The 20,248-nt window shown below is 43.6% G+C and overlaps 1 protein-coding gene across 1 annotated transcript in view; it reads right to left on the reverse strand.

Moving 5' to 3' along the window:
• Positions 1-3,972: 3,972 nt before the first annotated feature.
• The window catches only part of LOC149458524 (uncharacterized), a 31,640-nt gene continuing 15,364 nt past the window's right edge, over positions 3,973-20,248 (reverse strand). Inside the window, exon 5 of the mRNA XM_089682111.1 lies at positions 3,973-6,605. The gene's annotated coding sequence lies outside the window, so the exon portion shown is untranslated. The remainder of the gene's footprint in view (positions 6,606-20,248) is intronic.

Consider the following 20,248-nt stretch of genomic DNA (forward strand, 5'->3'; position numbering starts at 1 on the left):
AAGTGCTTGGAGTGTTTTACTAGGGGGCTAGGGTGTATGTTCTTCACTATAAAAGCACACTGTTCTGGATGGCTCTTCTCAGCCATCCAGAGCAGTGTGCCCAAGCTGACAGGGAGGAATGCTGTTGGTAAACAAAGCAGCTCTCCTCCCTGTCAGTTATCACTGGGCGCCAGTGGGTAATCACCGCCCGGGACCCAGTGATTGAGACCCGGGGCTGCGATCAGCGGCGCGGGTAGGGCGTGTGCGTCCTACCCGGAAATGTGAAATCACGTGTGTATATACGTGATTTTGGGCACCCGTGCCACAGTGTAGCTGTACATCTGCTATACGGCGGTGGGGAAGTGGTTAGGACTTTATTTAGCTTGTGCATCCTTAACCACATCCTGGCTGCTCTATAGCAGAGATAGTACAGTGTCAGTGCTTTTTTTTTTAGCACTGATCACTGTATTTGTGTCATTGGGGATATCAGTGACACCAAGTCAGTTCCCCCCCCCAGTGTCAGAATGTCCACCGCAGTCGCTGATCGAAGCCATTACTAGTAGAAAAAAAAAAATTGCAGTATCTATACCGCCATTTGTAAACACTATAACATTCACATAAACCAATTAATTTACACGTATTGGGATTTTTGTTTTGGTAAAGACATGTCGTAGAATACATTTTGGCCTAAATTTATGAAGAAATTAGATTTTTTTATTTTTTATTTTTTACTGGACATGTTTAATAGCAAAAAGTAAAAAATATAGTATTTTTCTCAAAATTGTTGGTCTTTTGTTTTTTTTTTTTTTTTAAAGCGCAAAAAATACAGGTGATCAAATACCACCGAAGGAAATCCGCTGATCAGAGCTATTCCCCCAAACATGTGCGCCCCTCACCACTGCTAGCCATTTCTCCCCCGCTGTCACCTAAAATACACCCCTTCTTCACCGCACTAATACTCTCAGCATTTCTGTCTGTCTCCCTACATTCACCCCCCTGCATTGATTTTGTCCCCCTGCAACACAGATCCTCTCCTGCAGCTTGTGGCTTCCCTCCTCTGTCCTCTCACTAGGATGATGTGCTGCAATGGAAATGACATAGGCGAAAAAAAATTTCAAAATGTACTCTTCTCCCCACCACATCTGCCCTCCCCTTTAGTCTTTAGTGCCCCCCTCCCCAATCTGACATCCCGCCCTGTAGTCCCTCACCTTCTCCCGCCGGCTGCAGCTGTTTCTCCAGAGGGAAACGGCTGTCAGGATGGAGAGAAAACGGGGGGGGGGGTGCAGTTAAACAGGATGAACATAGCGAGCGATCACTTCATTCATCACTGTAGCATAGTAAACAGTGTTTACTATGCCACGGTTTATGAAAGAAAAGGAGCCTCTATGCAGAGATCTCTGTTCATTTATATGCATTGCAGAGAATGCAGAGGCTGCAGAGAAAAGGACTGAACTCTGTCTTGAGTCCCTTTGTCGGTCGCAAAATAGAGATATGAGTGGTCTGTTTTGACCTCTGATATCTCACCAAATACAAGTTCACACAGGGCATACACAGCGTACACCCCTGAAAGGCCGCACACTTTAGTATGCCCATGTGAACGAGGCCTTAGTATGGATTAACTGGTTGCCACCCAGCCACAGTGTTTTTACTGCGGTAGGGCGGTACCTCTGCGCAGAACACCATCTTTTAACCTCGCTCTGCAAAACCGGTAGGGGCGCGCGCAAGGCGCGTGCCCGCCCTACCCGTCCCGCCGATTGCGGCAGCGGGTGTCCATCACCGGGTCCCGGCAGGTCATTATCCTCCGGGTCCCGGCGATTACAAGCAATCACTGACGGGGCACGGCTGCAGTGTTTCTTATAAATATTTTACTGGACATGTTTAATAGCAAAAAGTAAAAAATATAGTATTTTTCTCAATTTTTGGTCTTTTTTTTTTTTTTTTTTTTTAAAGCGCAAAAAATAAAAACCGCACAGGCGATCAAATACCACCGAAAGAAATCTCAATTTGTGGGAAAAAAAAGGCGTGACTTTCATGTGGGTTCAGCGTTGCATGACTGCGCAATTCTCAGTTAAAGTAACGCAGTGCCGTAACACAAGAAATGGCCTGGTCCGGAAGGGGGGGTAAATAGTCTGGATACTAAGCGGTTAACGCATTGTAAAGACAATTTTTTAAATTAAAATAATAAACATGTTGTGTTCACCTGCTCTATGCAAGGGTTTTGCACAGAGTAACTCCAAACCTCTTCTAGGCTGGCAATCTTTGCTCGAATCCAAATAGTTTATACGTGATTATATCCCATCCGTTGCTAAAGGGGTGCGACCAGATGTCAACGCTAAAAATTCTAAATGAACCGTCTGCTTACTGCTATATACCCTTTCTAGTAAACTGAGTGAAAACAGGGATTTTTAGTTCACATGCATTGCAATACATGTTTAAGCTGGCCAACTACGTCAAGGTAATCCCTCTATGGCCAGTCCCTACTCTACTCTGCAAAAGGCAGAATTATTAGGGCATTAGAGATTGTGCATTTTAGCCCTTTCAGTGCCAGGTCTGTACGGCGTACGGCCCTACAGCATTGCTTCTAGCTGGCCAAGTCAGTACGCAGTACGGACCTGACATGCCTCCTTCTACTATAAGTTCATGGTTACTTCAGTGACCACAAGTCTATAGCAGGACTATTCAGCAGACTCTGCTGAACAAAACAATATCTCTGATCAGCAGATGACAATCCGCTGATCAGAGCTATTCCCCCAAACATGTGCGCCCCTCACCACTGCCGCTGCTAGTCATTTCTGCCCCGCTGTCACCTAGAATACACCCCTTCTTCACCGCACTAATACTCTCAGCATTTCTGTCTGTCTCCCTACATTCACCCCCCTGCATTGATTTTGTCCCCCCGCAACACAGATCCTCTCCTGCAGCTTACGGCTTCCCTCCTCTGTCCTCTCACTAGGATGATGTGCTGCAATGGAAATGACATAGGCGAAAAAAAATTTCCAAATGTACTTTTCCCCACCACATCTGCCCTCCCCTTTAGTCTTTAGTGCCCCCCTTCCCAATCTGACATCCTGCCCTATAGTCCCTCACAGGGGCGGACTGACCATTTGAAAACAGAGATCTCTGTTCATTTATATGCATTGCAGAAAATGCAGAGGGTGCAGAGAAAAGGACTGAACTCTGTCTTCAGTCCCTTTGTCGGTCTCAAAATAGAGATATGAGTGGTCTGTTTTGACCTCTGATATCTCATCAAATACAAGTTCACACAGGGCATACACAGTCTATACCCCTGCAAGGCCATACACTAAAAATCAAAATAACTAAAAAAAAAAAATCCTGCTCCCATGCACGCACACCTGTGTTCAGAAGCCTTGACCCTGTGGCGGTATGTAAACAGCGGTTTCACCATGCATGTGAGGTATCACCGTGAACATCAGATCAAGGGCAGTAATTCTAACACTAGACCTCCTCTGTAAATCTAAAATGGTAGCTTTTAAAGTGTTGCCTATGGATAATAAAAATGTTTGCAGTTTGTCGCCATTGCACGGGGCATGCACAGTTTTAAAGCATGTCATCTTTGGTATCTTTTTACTCAGCATACCATTATCTTTTATATGTTACCAAATAATTGGCCAATATATTGTTTTTGTGCATTAAATGTAAAAGAAAGTGTATTTTTTCTTTTTAAAATTTGCTTTTGAAAAATCGCGGAGTACTATGTGCCATAAAAAATATTAGTAACCACCATTTTATTCACTAGGGTGTCTGCTTTAAAAAAATATATAATGTTTGGGGGTTTAAATTAATTTCCTAGCAAAAAATACAGATTTTTTTTCATGTGAACAAAAAGTGTCAGAAAAGGCTTGGTCTTCAGGTGGTTAGAAGAGTGAATGATGTGTGGCATAAACTTCTAATGCTGGGCATAGAATGCCCCCACCCCCCAAAACGACCCCTTTTTGGAAAGCAGACACCCCAAACTATTTGCTGAGAGGCATGTTGAATCAATAGAAGAATTTATTTTTTTACCACAAGTTTTTGGAAAATGACAAAAAAATATATATTTTTTTTACACAAAATTGTCACCAAAATGATTTACTGCTCACACATGCCATGGGTATATGTGGAATTACTCCCCAAAATACATTCTGCTAAAAGGAAGGAAACGGGCCTGTGCTTGCTCCTATTGGGGGACCCAATGCAAAACAAAACAGACAAAAAAAGGTGTGAGGCCCCCCCAAATTCCATACCAGACCCTTATGTGAGCATGTGGTCTTAAAGGACGTCAAGGGGAAGGAACGAGCCTGCGCTCCCTCTCTCCTGAACCATATCAGGCCACATGCCCTCAACATGGTTGGTTTGGATACTTTGCCGGGGGGTCCTCCTACTTCTCCCTTTTCCCCCAAAAAAGCACCTTGTCCCCATGTTGAAGAGGACGTGGGACTCTTCCTCACAACCTACGCCCAGTGGTTGTGAGGGTCTGCGAGCAGGGGGGGGGCTTATCAGAATCTGGAAACCCCTTTCAAAATAAGGGAGTGCTTAGATAATTATCCCCCACCAGATGCCCACAGGAAAAGGAAGTAAACGAGCCTTTGCTTCCTCCCATTGGGTGACCCATTGCAAAAAAACAAAAAAAGGGTGTTAATTCCTCCCCCCCTTCCATATTCCATACCATACTCTTATGTGAGCATGCAGTCTTGAAGGACATGAAGGGGAAGGAACGAGCCTGCGCTCCCTTTCTTCTGAACCATATCAGGCCACATGCCCTTAACATGGTAGGTTTGGGTACTTTGCCAGGGGGGTCTTCCCACTCCCTCTTTTTTTTCCCAGAAAAAGCACCTTGTCCCTATGTTGAAGAGGACAAGAGCCTCTTCCCCACAACTTTGGCTTGGTGGTTGTGGGGGTCTGTGGGCTGGTGGCCTATCATAATCTGGATACTGACCCCTCCCTCCCCACCAGATTCCTCCTGAACCATACCAGGCCACATGCCCTCAACATGGAGGGTGGTACCTTGCCAGGCAGGGAAGCCCCTCAAAGATGCTTGTCCTTATGCTGAAGAGGACAAGGGTCTCTTCCCCACAACCCTGACCCAGTTGTTGTGGGGACCTGCGAGCGGGAGCTCATCAGAAGCTGATAAAGCGGCCCCCTTGATATCTCCCTCCAATGTGAATGAGTAATGCAGGCCATAGATGGGTCGTTTATCGGCCGAATTTTCAGCCGCACGAAAAATAATCACACCGTTAGTGGGGCCAGCCCGTCAGCCGGTCATGCTGAAAAATCCACGAAAAACAGCCGTTTTCCGTGGACATTGGTGGCAGCATCGTTGCCAGCAATGACCGATTTTTCATTTATCGTCCGAAAATTCGGCCGATGAACGAACCATCAATCGCCAGCCTAAAGCTGGATATATACACAGAGAAGATCCCCTGCTGATCGGAGCAGAGGGGGGTGGTTGCCACATCCATACCTGCTTAGTTTTTGCAGAGCAGACATGGGCAGGTCCTGCTGAGCTCTATGGGTGGCCGGGCTGTTTGATGTCTTCAGGCATTTCAACTGTTGGTACGACTGCCTGAGATGGATCCGTGGCTTCTGTTGGTACAGCCACAGCAGATGGATGAGCCTGCGACATCGGAGATCTCCTCCGGCTTCTCTGTGTGCGGCTTGGTAACTGTGGTGCCCTCTTTTACTTTTTACGCCTGCCGAACAACCACTTTCTTTTCTTTTTAGCTTTTGGAACTTTCAGATGTAGATCTGGTGCATTGTGCAACTCTTCACTGTCTACAGGAATTTCTTCATCTGTGCTTGAATCATTGCTCGGTATGGAAGGTCTCCTTTGGATTATGTTCCTGCGGGTCAGCATCCTCTGTGTCTTAGAACTTAGAGCTGAAGTTTGATCCGGTGCATCCGTTGGTTGTATCGGTTGGCTGCATTCATCCAACGATATAACCGGTTCCAATAGCTGTGTCGGGGCAGGTTTGGGGGTCCAATCTTTGTACATTTCAGGCAATACATATGTTTGTAGATTCTCTGTAGATGGACTAGGCTGATACATCTGAGATGGATATTTGAATTTGTAGTTGTACTTATTCCTCATCGCCAATGACAGAGACATTCTTTGTATAATTGGAATCTTCTCCGGTAGATCTGGTACATGTGTTGTCTCCATCTGTTGGTCAATTTCAACGGATTCCATCTCGATAACTGTATCCGGCACCTTGGGCTCCTCGGGCTCCTCGTGCATGCGCTCCTCTTCCATCAATTTTACAGCATCAGTTACCTTGTGCCTCAAATTCCTGTGAATTCAATTCAATTCAATTCAATGTGAACCTGATACGTGCCGTTATCACTGATGCTGACAGGATCAATGACCAGGGAGCAGTGTCCCTTGCGCACTTGCCTCAGTTGTATCGATGCCCTTTCATTTGTCTCACTTACAAACAGAACCTCGGTGGCTTTTAGATGGACTATTGGTCTGAATACATCGCTGTCGTTGGACATCCTGCTCCACCCCAAATCAATCTGATGACCCCCGCTGGGTTCATCCACGTTAAAAAAGCATGGGACCAGCAGCCGCTGTCCCTCCGTAACGAACACATCATGGTCTGGTATTTCGACGCTCGTGATTTTAGCACCTAGAGAAAGAAACAAAACAGGATTATCTTCACAGCTCTCAAGTAAGCCAGCAAATCACAAATTAAATATTGTCAGGGGCAGCGATCACTGTAGGAATTGCTAAATACTTTGAACAGTTACAACTTTTCTTGGTATGCATGTCCCTAAAATGATAAAATAATACATTTGACTCTATATATGACATGGGGATGGTAGTTGTTTAACTCCCTATGGCCTGATCACACTATTGTGTTGCGGTAACAAATGGCTAATGCAGCGCAACAATCAGGGGCGGACTGACCATCTGGAAACTCGGGCACTGCCCGAGGGCCCGGGGTCAGTAGGGGGCCCCATGAGATGCCCCTGGTACCTTTTTCATAGGCTTTTTTGAGTTTGGGCAAGGACACAGGGGCCCCATGATCCCTTATTGCCCGGGGGCCCCATGAGTTGTCAGTCCGCCCCTGGCAACAATGTGCCTGGGACCATAAGCCCTGAAACTACATTTATGTGAAAGTGTAACTCTGGGCAACATAGAAAATGACTAATATACTGCAGTATGTCGCTAGCATCACCACGGCAGTTTTCCATTTTCTTTAGGGTTGGTTCACTCCAGATGCTTTCCAGTACATCTTTAAACTGCATCTAAAATGCATTCACAGATATTGACATGTATTCCAATGGCCGTAGTTCACACCAGTGCGGTCAGTTTCAGTGCTTTCTACAAAAGTACAACCTGCTGCGCTTTTTTTGTCTTTTGCGCAGACTGCATGAAACTGCTTGTAAATGCACCAGAACGTACATTGTCCTGAATGAAAATCAAGATTTCTCAAGTGTCAAAAAAAAATGCATTGGAATGCATCAAAAACAAGTGAACTCACATGGAAAAATGCATCTGGAAAGCAGAAATTATGGTGTGAAGATTACTCTACAGTGACTTGATTCGTAAGTTCGTACGTTCGGTGGAACTACAAGTAAACACATACAACAGTTTTTACATACAGATCTACCTGCATTACTAAACAACAGAGGAACACACAAGTGCATTAAATACCTATTTGGCCTTCTCTGCTTCCATAAAGCTTTTCTGATTGGATATGTGTCTGTTTCCTCTTCTGTCTGGTGAGCATGTGTCTCTAGAAAATCCTAGCAGAGAGTTTTACACAGGCACAAATGTGAAACTGGCTGGGATTGGTTAAGGCTCTGTACAGTGTGAGACTGTCTGTGATTGGCTCACCTTATACTAACTCTTAAAGGCATATTTTCCTTTTCTGCTTCTGCTAACACAATGAATATATAAATGTCATATAACAATCAAAGACATAAATCACAGCAATGATTCTGCTTTTGGCTTTAACATATGCACATATATACTGTACTGAGGTTATTGGCAGGTTTGGTATACACATATATGTGAACCATATTAACAACCTAGGACTGGTCTTAGCTGGCCAGCTACACGCTTTAATTAAATATAGTTAATAGTTTTTAATTAAAAAAAAGCTTTAGCCATATAAATAAAGGCTGAGTACTGTAGGCAGCAATATCAGAGGAAAAAGCCTTTTTTTTTCTTAATAAAAAAAAAAAATATATATATATATATATATATATATATATATATATATATTAGCCATGTAAACAAAATCTGATTACTGCCGGCGGCCCTGTCAGCTAAATATGGTTTCCTCCACCTCCAACTGACACTTTGTCAGCACAGCTGGACCTGCTACAGGACACTGAAAAATAACCGATCTACCGGCAGAATGACCAGATATGAACACTATGTTGGGGGGGGGTCTGTGTTATGTCCCGGCACATCTATCACGTATTAATATTGCCCGGATCTCCTATTCTAACACCCATTTTACACCTAACACCCACTATACAACACCCTGATAACAACACATACCTGCTGCGACGTTCAGAAATAGAAGGAAAATAATCATGATGGGAATCATCTTTAAATCACTTTATTAATAAGGAATTATATAACAAAGCGATGGAACATATTCTCTTTACAGAGCAATGTAAAATCCGTCCTCCTGTAGTGTGTTTCTGCAAAATGCTGTGAAAAACGCTTAGGTGTGACCCCGGGGTAAAGGGCAAGTTGGGTTGGCTAGCCCTCCTCTCCTCAGTTTCTTACAATTTTTTAAAATAACAGCTTTATTTTTTATTATTTTTACAATATTTGTATATATATATTTTTTTCATTTATTTATTGAACATTTGGGCGTGAACCTAGACTAAAGGCTGCTTTCACACTGAGGAGTTTTTGAAGTGCTTTTGCGTTTAAAAAAAAGCGCAAGAAAAGCTGAAGATAAATGCTCCCCTATGTATGTCTTCACAATGGTCTGTTACGCTTCTGTTGTGGTGTAAAAAATCCTGCTTGCTGCATTTCTTGGGGCATATTTGGTCAGTTAAAAGAACTGCACCAGAAATGCACCATCCATTGAAATGCATTGTAAATGTGACAAAAGCGCTCCTGTGTTGTGTTTTTGATGCAGATTTTGAGTCACATGCCCTGTGTGTGAAAAACACACCGCAGTTGTGGCAAAAGCACGTTTTTGCTACAGATCAGTGTGAAAGTGCCATAAAAGTGCTTTTTTTAGTGATTGCAGCTGTCACTGGGATTGATCTGTCAGAGATAATGGAGGTTATTTACTAAAACTGCACGGTGCAAAATCTGGTGCAGCTCTGCATGGAAACCAATCAGATTCCAGGTTTTATTGTCAAAGCTTAACTGAACAAACTGAAGTTAGAAGCTGATTGGCTCCCATGCACAGCTGCACCAGATTCTGAGTGCTCCAGTTTTAGTAAATCCCCCCATTGAGACTTGTGGTTATTTATTTAGTCTGCACTTCTCTGTGAATGCAAATGGTAATTTTCCATGTGGACTGATCCTATGTAGAATGATTTACTGTGGGGGGATTTGGTGGATGGATCTGAAATGTTTCTGTGGATTCTGGAGAGGGAGCTTTGTGTATTGTGAACTTCAATGTCATCCAGATTTAGCTGTATTCTGGATGGATGGTTCTTATAGAGGAATTCTTTCTAGACATCCAGTTATAAAATATATAGAAAATCCAATCAGAAATAAAGAGCTGTAGTGATGTTCTATGATGCCGGGATGAATAGTCTCATGTATAGTGCAGGAAGGAACGATCCCATCTTGTTGGTTGATACAGATGAACTCTTGTTTTGTATTATTTAAATTTGCTCAGATATGATGAGATCTGTGGTCTTGGCAGAATTTGTCTATAAAATGATGTCTTCAGTGTTTAGTGCTCTGTTTATTATTATTATTATTATTATTATTATTATTATTATTATAATCATTGTTCCATTATATTGCTGACATCTAGTGGTCTTAATTGGCATTGTGCCATAGCTCTGTGCTGTTCTCTGATTATGGATTTATGCAGTTATATCTGGCTTCAGCATCTTTGGGCCTCATACACACAGGGCGCTTTTGCAGCCATTTTTAGGGGCAACAGGCATTTTTTTTTCAGCTTCCAAACGCCCCTCCATATCACCCTATGTGTGCATTCAGAGCTGTACAAAAAACGACTGACAATGTGTCTAGGGGCAGCGGCGTTTTGGCAGAAAAAAGGTGCATGTAAACGTGTCTAAATGCATGTTCACGCTAGGCATATTTAGTGATGAGTGTTATTCATTTCAATGGTCAGAATAAATTCTGAAACACTATTACAGGTGTCAGGTGTTTGTTCTGCCAAAACGCTGATGACAAGAGGAGGAGTGTTTGTAAACATCCTGTGTGCATGGAAATCCTAAGTCCTCATACACACGGGGCTTTTTTAAAACGTCGGTAGGATTAGTTGTATAAAGTCACGTTAAAAGCGCAAGTTTTTCTGCATTTTTTAGCATTTTTGCATTAGTATTTAGCTGCGTTTTTCCACATTTGCGTTTTTTTACACAAAAAAAAATTTTTGCTAAAAAATAGCCCAAAAAAAGCCAGTTTACTGCATTTTGCCTTGTTTTATCGCGTTTACCAGTGTTAGGGGTCATGTACACCGCAGCTGATAAACTGACGTTCAAGAACTGTTCAGTGTTGTTTTCAGCAGCCCCTGAACTCTCCCTAATGTTTTCCTATGTGTCCATGTACACAATGTCGTTTACAGTCAGTTAGTTTACAGTCGTTTTTTAAACGCACCATACTTGCGTTCAGGAGTAGCTTTTACCTGCGTTGCAAACGCTTGTAAATGCGGTCAACCGCGTTTATAAGCGTTTGCGTTTAGAAGCGTTTTTTAACTTCCATATCCAATGCTGTCCAGAGCCTTTTTTCATCACCAGAAATGCATGCAAAGTGTTTTCCATGTATTCAAATGGACCCGGTACACCAGCGCAGTCAGTTCCAGGTTTTGCGTGAAGGAAAAAATGTTAGAACGTGCCGCATTATGCTCATGATGGGATCCATAGTGAATACAACCAGAAAAGACAGGTCATCTGCACACATACTGCTCTCTCTGCTTCTGCTCTCTCTATTTCTCTCAAAATGTCTGAAATAGGTAATCATTTACTGTTTCTCAGTGCATTCTGGGCATTTGGGAAGGTCTCCTGAGGTTATCTTTTAAAAAACACTTCTAAACGCAAACACGCATAAATGCGGTATGCAAACACCGCTACACAGACGTTTTTTTAACCTACGTTTTCCAGCAGTCAGTTTCCATCATTCAGAAGAGTTTTCCAAACATCCAGTGTACATGGAGCCTAAGTCCTCATGCACACCGGACATTTTTACAGCGACTGTTTTTGGCTTTTGGCATTTTTTTCTACAGCCAGTAAACAGTGTTTTTTGGCTGGAAAACCCCCCCAGAACTGGGTTTACATAGTAGATACGGGGTCCTGGGTTTATATAGTGAATGCAGGGTCCCGGGTTTATATAGTGAATGCAGGATCCCGGGTTTATATAGTGAATCCAGGGGCCCGGGTTTATATAGTGAATGCAGGGTCCCGGGTTTATATAGTGAATGCAGGGTCCCGGGTTTATATAGTGAATGCAGGATCCCGGGTTTATATAGTGAATCCAGGGGCCCGGGTTTATATAGTGAATGCAGGGGCCCGGGTTTATATAGTGAATGCAGGGGCCCGGGTTTATATAGTGAATGCAGGGTCCCGGGTTTATATAGTGAATGCAGGGTCCTGGGTTTATATAGTGAATGCAGGGGCCCGGGTTTATAGAGTGAATGCAGGGTCCCGGGTTTATATAGTGAATGCAGGGTCCCGGGTTTATATAGTGAATGCAGGGGCCCGGGTTTATATAGTGAATGCAGGGGCCTGGGTTTATATAGTGAATGCAGGGTCCCGGGTTTATATAGTGAATGCAGGGGCCCGGGTTTATATAGTGAATGCAGGGGCCTGGGTTTATATAGTGAATGCAGGGGCCCGGGTTTATAGAGTGAATGCAGGGGCCCGGGTTTATATAGTGAATGCAGGGGCCCGGGTTTATATAGTGAATGCAGGGGCCCGGGTTTATAGAGTGAATGCAGGGGCCCGGGTTTAGTAACACTTTCAGCAGATTTGACATTTACATAGACTTGTATGGGAATACAGAGCTCATCTGATGCAAACAAAACCCTTCAGACACTGAGGCCTGACAATTCCTTCATCTTTGCACAGCTGGTTACATTATAAAATCAGAAGAGAAAAAAAATCACACAAATCTACAATAGAAGATAGGAATCCCCCGGGCCTTATTGTGGATGTATAGACTGTGTGAACACCGCCATCTACATCAGGTCTAGGAATAATCCAGCCTCAGCCTGACTGTTCTGTCACTTCATAGCGGGGGCCTCTCAGGAACTACAAGGCCCAGCATACTCCCTCAGTCACTAATACTCCTCACCAGCAGGGGCACATAACCAAATAACATAACCCAGCACACATACTCCACCTCTTCCTCACAAATGTCTCCTGACAGGAAATGTGTCCTGGCTCCACCCCCTCCCTGTCTGACAGGAATCTCCTCAGGAATCTCCTCAAGATGTCTCCCTTCCAGGTTTTCCCGCCTCTGCAGGTAGAGTCATGATTTATTATTTAGTGACCTGAATAATGCAGCCTTTCTCAGCCCCCCCACAGGAAGTGTCATGTGACCTGACTACCCCACACTTACCTCAGGGCCCCCCACCTTCAACAAGTGTCATGCGACCCGACTATCTCACACTTACCTCAGGGCCCCCACCTTCAACAAGTGTAATGCGACCTGACTATTCCACACTTACCTCAGGGCCCCCCACCTTCAGCAAGTGTAATGCGACCTGACTACCCCACACTTACCTCAGGGCCCCCCACCTTCAGCAAGTGTAATGCAACCTGACTATTCCACACTTACCTCAGGGCCCCCCACCTTCAACAAGTGTCATGCGACCCGACTATCCTACACTTACCTCAGGGCCCCCCACCTTCAACAAGTGTAATGCGACCTGACTATCTCACACTTACCTCAGGGCCCCCCACCTTCAACAAGTGTAATGCGACCCGACTATCTCACACTTACCTCAGGGCCCCCCACCTTCAACAAGTGTAATGCGACCCGACTATCTCACACTTATCTCAGGGCCCCCCACCTTCAACAAGTGTAATGCGACCTGACTATCTCACACTTACCTCAGGACCCCCCACCTTCAACAAGTGTCATGCGACCTGACTTCCCCACACTTACCTCAGGGCCCCCCACCTTCAGCAAGTGTAATGCGACCTGACTATTCCACACTTACCTCAGGGCCCCCACCTTCAACAAGTGTAATGTGACCCGACTATCCTATACTTACCTCAGGGCCCCCCACCTTCAACAAGTGTAATGTGACCCGACTATCCTATACTTACCTCAGGGCCCCCCACCTTCAACAAGTGTAATGTGACCCGACTATCCTATACTTACCTCAGGGCCCCCCACCTTCAACAAGTGTAATGTGACCCGACTATCCTATACTTACCTCAGGGCCCCCCACCTTCAACAAGTGTAATGTGACCCGACTATCCTATACTTACCTCAGGGCCCCCCACCTTCAACAAGTGTAATGTGACCCGACTATCCTATACTTACCTCAGGCCCCCCACTTTCAACAAGTGTCATGCGACCCGACTATCCTACACTCACCTCAGGCCCCCCACCTTCAACAAGTGTCATGCGACCTGACTATCTCACACTTACCTCAGGGCCCCCACCTTCAACAAGTGTCATGTGACCCGACTACCCCACACTTACCTCAGGGCCCCCCACCTTTAACAAGTGTCATGCGACCCGACTACCCCACACTTACCTCAGGGCCCCTCACCTTCAAGTGTCATGCGACCTGACTATTCCACACTTACCTCAGGGCCCCCCACCTTCAACAAGTGTCATGCGACCTGACTATTCCACACTTACCTCAGGGCCCCCACCTTCAAGTGACCTGACTACATCACACTTACCTCAGGGCCCCCCACATTCAACAATTGTCATGCGACATCTTAGAAACGCAGATAAGATGCATTCCAAATGTGTTTTGGTGCGTTCTGGTGCATTTTTGATGCATTCTGGTTTAATTTTTTCCACTCATTTTCTTCAATTTAAATAGGGACATGCGCGTTCTAGTGCGTTTTTGGTGCGTTCCAGTACAGTTCTGTGCAGGAAAAATGCAGCCTGTTCTTTTTTTTTTTTCTGCAACCAGAACACACTGCAACTGCAAGCACTGATGTGAACGATGACATTGACCACCATATCACCTAATTTCTGTGCGTTTTGAATGCAGAAAAAAAGCAACTGAAACGCATGTCGTGTGAACTGGCGCTTAAGGAGATTAATCAAGAAACAAGACAATTGTATAATGTATGGCCGGCTTTAATCCCCAGCTGCTACCTCAGCAGCAAAAGGGGGAGTGGATGAGGGGTGGTAAAAATGCAGCTGTGGTGTTTTAGCATTCCTCAACTGCAAGTGTAAATGAGGCCTAAATCCACACATCAGCTTTAACGCCTGGCTTACACCAATGCGTTTTTTTTTGGTGCTTTTTGCAGAAACACACTACAGGCCATTTAACATGGTTTCCTATGGGATGCGTTCACATCTATGCTTTTTCCAGCTGCTGTGGTTTTGTAAAGAGTCAGGGACTTTTCTTGAAATGCAAAATGGTGCATTTTTGGTTCAATAGACTTCAATGGAGACGCTGCAGAAAAGAATGTAGTGGGGGGTTTTTGATGCGTTTTGCAGTTTTTAATCTGCCCAACAACAAGTTGTCCTAATAAAAGTATAACAAATGCAAAATGCATTAAAAAAGGCATGAAAAACATGTGTGCAAACGGCATAGGTGTGAACCAGGCCTAACATGGTAAGGTCATTTCCACAGTCCTCTTCAATATTTACATAGCTGCAGTTTTCAGGAAAATAACACTTGGCGATCCTGCCATGTGACCAGGGCAGGTGCTGCCACTAAAAACTGCCATAGGATGGACAGAAAGTACTTGAATTAGGCAAAATATTTGTGTATGCATATAAAAATCTTATAGATACCCTTTTCCCCTTTTTATAAGTGATTACGTGTACCCTCTGTTCTCAGCTGCATTAGGGGCTCAGAGAGCTGGGGGAGGAAAAACAGCAGCTCACTGCACTTTCCAATGAATAGCTGTGATGGGTATGTCAGTCTGATACAAAGAGAATAGGAGACTTTTTCATACAAGTACATGGCACAGCGGGCACGTATCAGGAATATGAAATGTTGCATGTTTTTTAACAACTTGAGTACCGGGTAGGTATATAGATGTAACTGCTCTTCCACCGTCAGCTTACTATCTCCTCAACTCCACTCCATACATACAAAAAAGATACTCCTCATAGTATTTTCATATGTATGGAGTGGAGTTGGAGGAGATAGTAAGCTGATGGTGGATGAGTAGTTACATCTATATACCTACCTGGTCAAAAGGGAAAAGCGCAGTTTGACCTGGGATACAGGTCAGACATTAAGGTGAGTGCAATAGTATGTCGGGGGGGGGGGGGTGGACACTGAAGAGGGACACTATTGTATTTCAGTTGGATTTGAATATCACATGAGCCACGGCAGTATTAAAGGCACAATTCACTAAAGAAATTTTGTTTAATAGCCTATGGTGAATTTCAAACACAGCAAGTTCACCACATGGATGTGATTTATGATGAATTTGGAACTTAATATGTGCTAATTATTTTGATGGACATATGTTTAATTCTGGATAATTTCAACGCATGTTTGGCCACATGCGTTTGTCACTTATAACACTAGGATTTGCACGTTTATATATGTATATGTTTTCATTTTTTTGATGGACATATGTTTAATTTTGAATAATTTCAACGTATGTTTGGGCACATGTGTTTGTCACTTATGACACTAGGATTTATTTATTTCAGGTACTTAGATAGCGCCGTCAATTTACATATATATTGTACATTCACATCAGTCCCTAACCCTCAAGGGGTGTACAATCTAAGGTCCCTAACTCACATTCATACATACACATACTAGGGACAATTTAGACAGGAGCCAATTAACCTACCAGCATGTCTGGAGTGAGAGAGGAAACCCACTCAGGCACAGGGAGAACATGCAAACTCCAGGCAGGTGGTGCCGTGGTTGGGATTCGAACCAACAACCCTAGTACTGCCAGGCGGAAGTGCTACCATTTAGCCACTGTGCTGCCCCAAAATTTATCCAAAATTAAACATATGTCCATGAAAAAAATGACAACATATGACACTAGGATTTGCACGTTTATATATGTATATGTTTTAATTTTTTTGATGGACATACAGTATGTTTAATTCTGGATCATTTCCACACACGTTTGGGCACATGCATTTGTCACTTATGACACTAGGATTTGCACGTTTATATATGTATATGTTTAAATTTTTTTTATGGACATATGTTTAATTTTGGATAATTTCAATGCACGTTTGGGCACATGCGTTTGTCACTTAAGCCACTAGGATTTGCACATTTATATATGTATGTTTTATTTTTTTTTATGGACATATGTTTAATTGTGAATAATTTTAACGCACGTTTGGGCACATGCGTTTGTCACTTATGACACAAAGATTTGTACGTTTTTGGATGTATAATTTGGTATTTATTGGAGTATATGTGTTTACTATGCACAATGATATGTTTATGGTATACATCTAATATATTAGAGCATTATTTGTGCGCTGCATATACACTTTTTCATGTATTTACTGTATGTGGGAACACATTCTATGTGGGCAGCACGTCACTGTATAATAATATCAACACCGTATTGTGCGAAGGCTTTTTCTATATATGGTTCCATGCACACTGACTTATAAAAACGCCAGTGCTCTTGGCAGAAAAAAAAGCTACATCTGAACAGTTTTTGTAGTAGCGTTTAGGAGCATTTAGTGTGTTTTTATGCCAGAAAACCCGCTCTCAAAAATACAAAACTGAATAGTTTTTTCTGCCTCTAAATGTTGGGAACTCGGGACTGCCTAATGTGCATGGACACACAGGATAACATTTGCTGCTTCTACAGGCAAAATGCTAAACCCCTCCAGGAGCAGCGTTTTTTTTTAAGCCAGTGTGCATGGAAAAAAGACCAAACATTTTGAAGAAATTCTGCTGTTGTGCATTTGTTAGGCACCTTTCACATGGACGTTCCCATCAGGTCCGCCTGCCCGGTTTTCAGGCGGACCTGATTGGAACCTCTATTCTCTTCTATGGAGCGGCGGTTGTAAACGGACATGTGTCCATTTACACCCACCGACATCCAATCAGATCCAATCTGCCAAAAAGGGACGGATGGGGATCAATTCCCCTTCTGTCCATCGGATCAGATGGCAGTCGGATGGAAACGTACAGGCGGTGCATTTTCATCCGACCGCCCATGGAGGACAGCGGGCTGTGTCTGTGTCCGCTCTGCAGCTGCGGAGCGGACACGGACCTGTCATCTGCTAGGTCAGCGGGGATCAGCGGAGAGATCTTCTACTGAGCAAGCGGATTCACTTTGTGTGAAAGAGACCTTAAGGCCCTAAAATGCCTCCAAAATTGCTTAGTTTAGGACATACAGTACAGCAACCAGAGTGCAACGTTCAGGACTATGTAATGCACAGGACAGCTTGTGGTCCTTTAGGTTGCTTTCACACTGATGCATTTTTACTGTGCTAAAAATGCAACAAAAACACAATGCTGTTAAATCCAAAGTGACTCTTCACACCACTGCGCTGCAAGTGCGGTGCATTTTGAGAAGTCCTGCATGCTGCATCTTTGGTGCAGTTTTCAAAATGCACCAAAAACGCAGGTCCCCATTAAATTGAATAGAATAGAAAATGTGGCAAATACGCATCAAAAACACACCTGCATTGCATTTTTGGTGTGTTTTTTGGGTCACACGTCCAGGTCTGACAGGTGCAGGCTGGGTAATAGGCACACAGAGAAAGCATCGGAAACACAGCAAAAAAAGCAGGGGGGGGGGGTAAGCATAGGAGCTAAACGTAGGTGCTGGCAGGTGTTGGGGCTGATCCCGCTAATGCTGCGTTTTTGGGGACGCTATACTAATGTGAACGCTGGTATAGTTCTGATCTGGTCAAAGATGTTGATCCGTTCAGACACTATACTAGCATTGGAAGTTTATAGTGTATGAACGTGTTCCTGGCAATCAAGGGGTAAATGTGATTACAGGTGTACTGATGGGCCATCTGACGCTATCTGGGAGGGGTGCGAATATATATATATATATATATATATATATATTTGGTGCACCCGTGCCGCCCTGTAGCAGTATTTCTACTATAGGGAGGAATGGAAGTGGTTACACATATCCGATAAAAAATTAAAAAAATCAAATTTCATAAATTTAGGCCAAAATGCATTATTTGCTAAAATAAAAAATCCCAATATGTGTAAATTAATTGGTTTACATGAAAGTTAAAGCGTTTACAAATGGCGGTATAGATACTGGAATTTTTTTTTTGTTTGTTTTGTTTTTTACTAATAATGGCGACGATCAGCGACTTATAGCAGGACTGTGGCGGACATTCTGACACTGGGGGGAACTGACTTGGTGTCACTGACATCCCCAATGACACCAATACAGTGATCATTGCTAAAAAAAAAAAAAAAAAAAGCGCTGGGCAGGAAGGGGTTAACATTTGGGGGCGATCAAAGGGTTAATTAAGTGCTTGGAGTGTTTTACTAGGGGGCGGGGGTGTGTGTTCTTCACTATAAAAGCACACTGTTCTGGATGGCTATTCTCAGCCATCCAGAGCAGTGTGCCCAAGCTGAAGGCTGTTGGTAAACAAAGCAGCTCTCCTCCCTGTCAGTTATCACTGGGCGCCAGTGGGTAATCACCGCCCGGGACCCAGTGATTGAGACCCGGGGCTGCGATCGGCGGCGCGGGTCGGGCGTGTGCCTCCTACCAGGAAATGTGAAATCACATGTGTATATACGTGATTTTGGGCACCCGTGCCACAGTGTAGCTGTACATCTGCTATACGGCGGTGGGGAAGTAGTTAGGACTTTATTTAGCTTGTGCATCCTTAACCACATCCTGGCTGCTCTATAGCAGAGATAGTACAGTGTCAGTGCTTTTTTTTTTAGCACTGATCACTGTATTTGTGTCATTGGGGATATCAGTGACACCAAGTCAGTTCCCCCCCCCCAGTGTCAGAATGTCCACCGCAGTCGCTGATCGAAGCCATTACTAGTAGAAAAAAAAAAATTGCAGTATCTATACCGCCATTTGTAAACACTATAACATTCACATAAACCAATTAATTTACACGTATTGGGATTTTTGTTTTGGTAAAGACATGTCGTAGAATACATTTTGGCCTAAATTTATGATGAAATTTGATTTTTTTTTTTTTTTTTTTACTGGACATGTTTAATAGCAAAAAGTAAAAAATATAGTATTTTTTTTTTAAAGCGCAAAAAATAAAAACCACACAGGCGATCAAATACCACCAAAGGAAATCTCAATTTGTGGGAAAAAAAGGACGTAACTTTCATGTGGGTTCAGCGTTGCGTGACTGCGCAATTCTCAGTTAAAGTAACACAGCGCCGTAACGCAAAAAAATGGCCTGGTCCGGAAGGGGGGGGTAAATAGTCTGGATACTAAGCGGTTAACGCATTGTAAAGACAATTTTTTAAATTAAAATAATAAACATGTTGTGTTCACCTGCTCTATGCAAGGGTTTTGCACAGAGTAACTCCAAACCTCTTCTAGGCTGGCAATCTTTGCTCGAATCCAAATAGTTTATACGTGATTATATCCCATCCGTTGCTAAAGGGGTGCGACCAGATGTCAACGCTAAAAATTCTAAATGAACCGTCTGCTTACTGCTATATACCCTTTCTAGTAAACTGAGTGAAAACAGGGATTTTTAGTTCACATGCATTGCAATACATGTTTAAGCTGGCCAACTACGTCAAAGTAATCCCTCTATGGCCAGTCCCTACTCTACTCTGCAAAAGGCAGAATTATTAGGGCATTAGAGATTGTGCATTTTAACCCTTTCAGTGCCAGGTCTGTACGGCCCTACAGCATTGCTTCTAGCTGGCCAAGTCAGTACGCAGTACGGACCTGACATGCCTCCTCCTACTATAAGCTCATGCTTACTTCAGTGACCACAAGTCTATAGCAGGACTATTCAGCAGACTCTGCTGAACAAAACAAT

This window comes from Staurois parvus, unplaced genomic scaffold (genome assembly GCF_062004578.1).
Source record: "Staurois parvus isolate SC_StPar_1 unplaced genomic scaffold, SC_StPar_1.0 ptg000285l, whole genome shotgun sequence".
NCBI lineage: Eukaryota > Metazoa > Chordata > Amphibia > Anura > Ranidae > Staurois > Staurois parvus.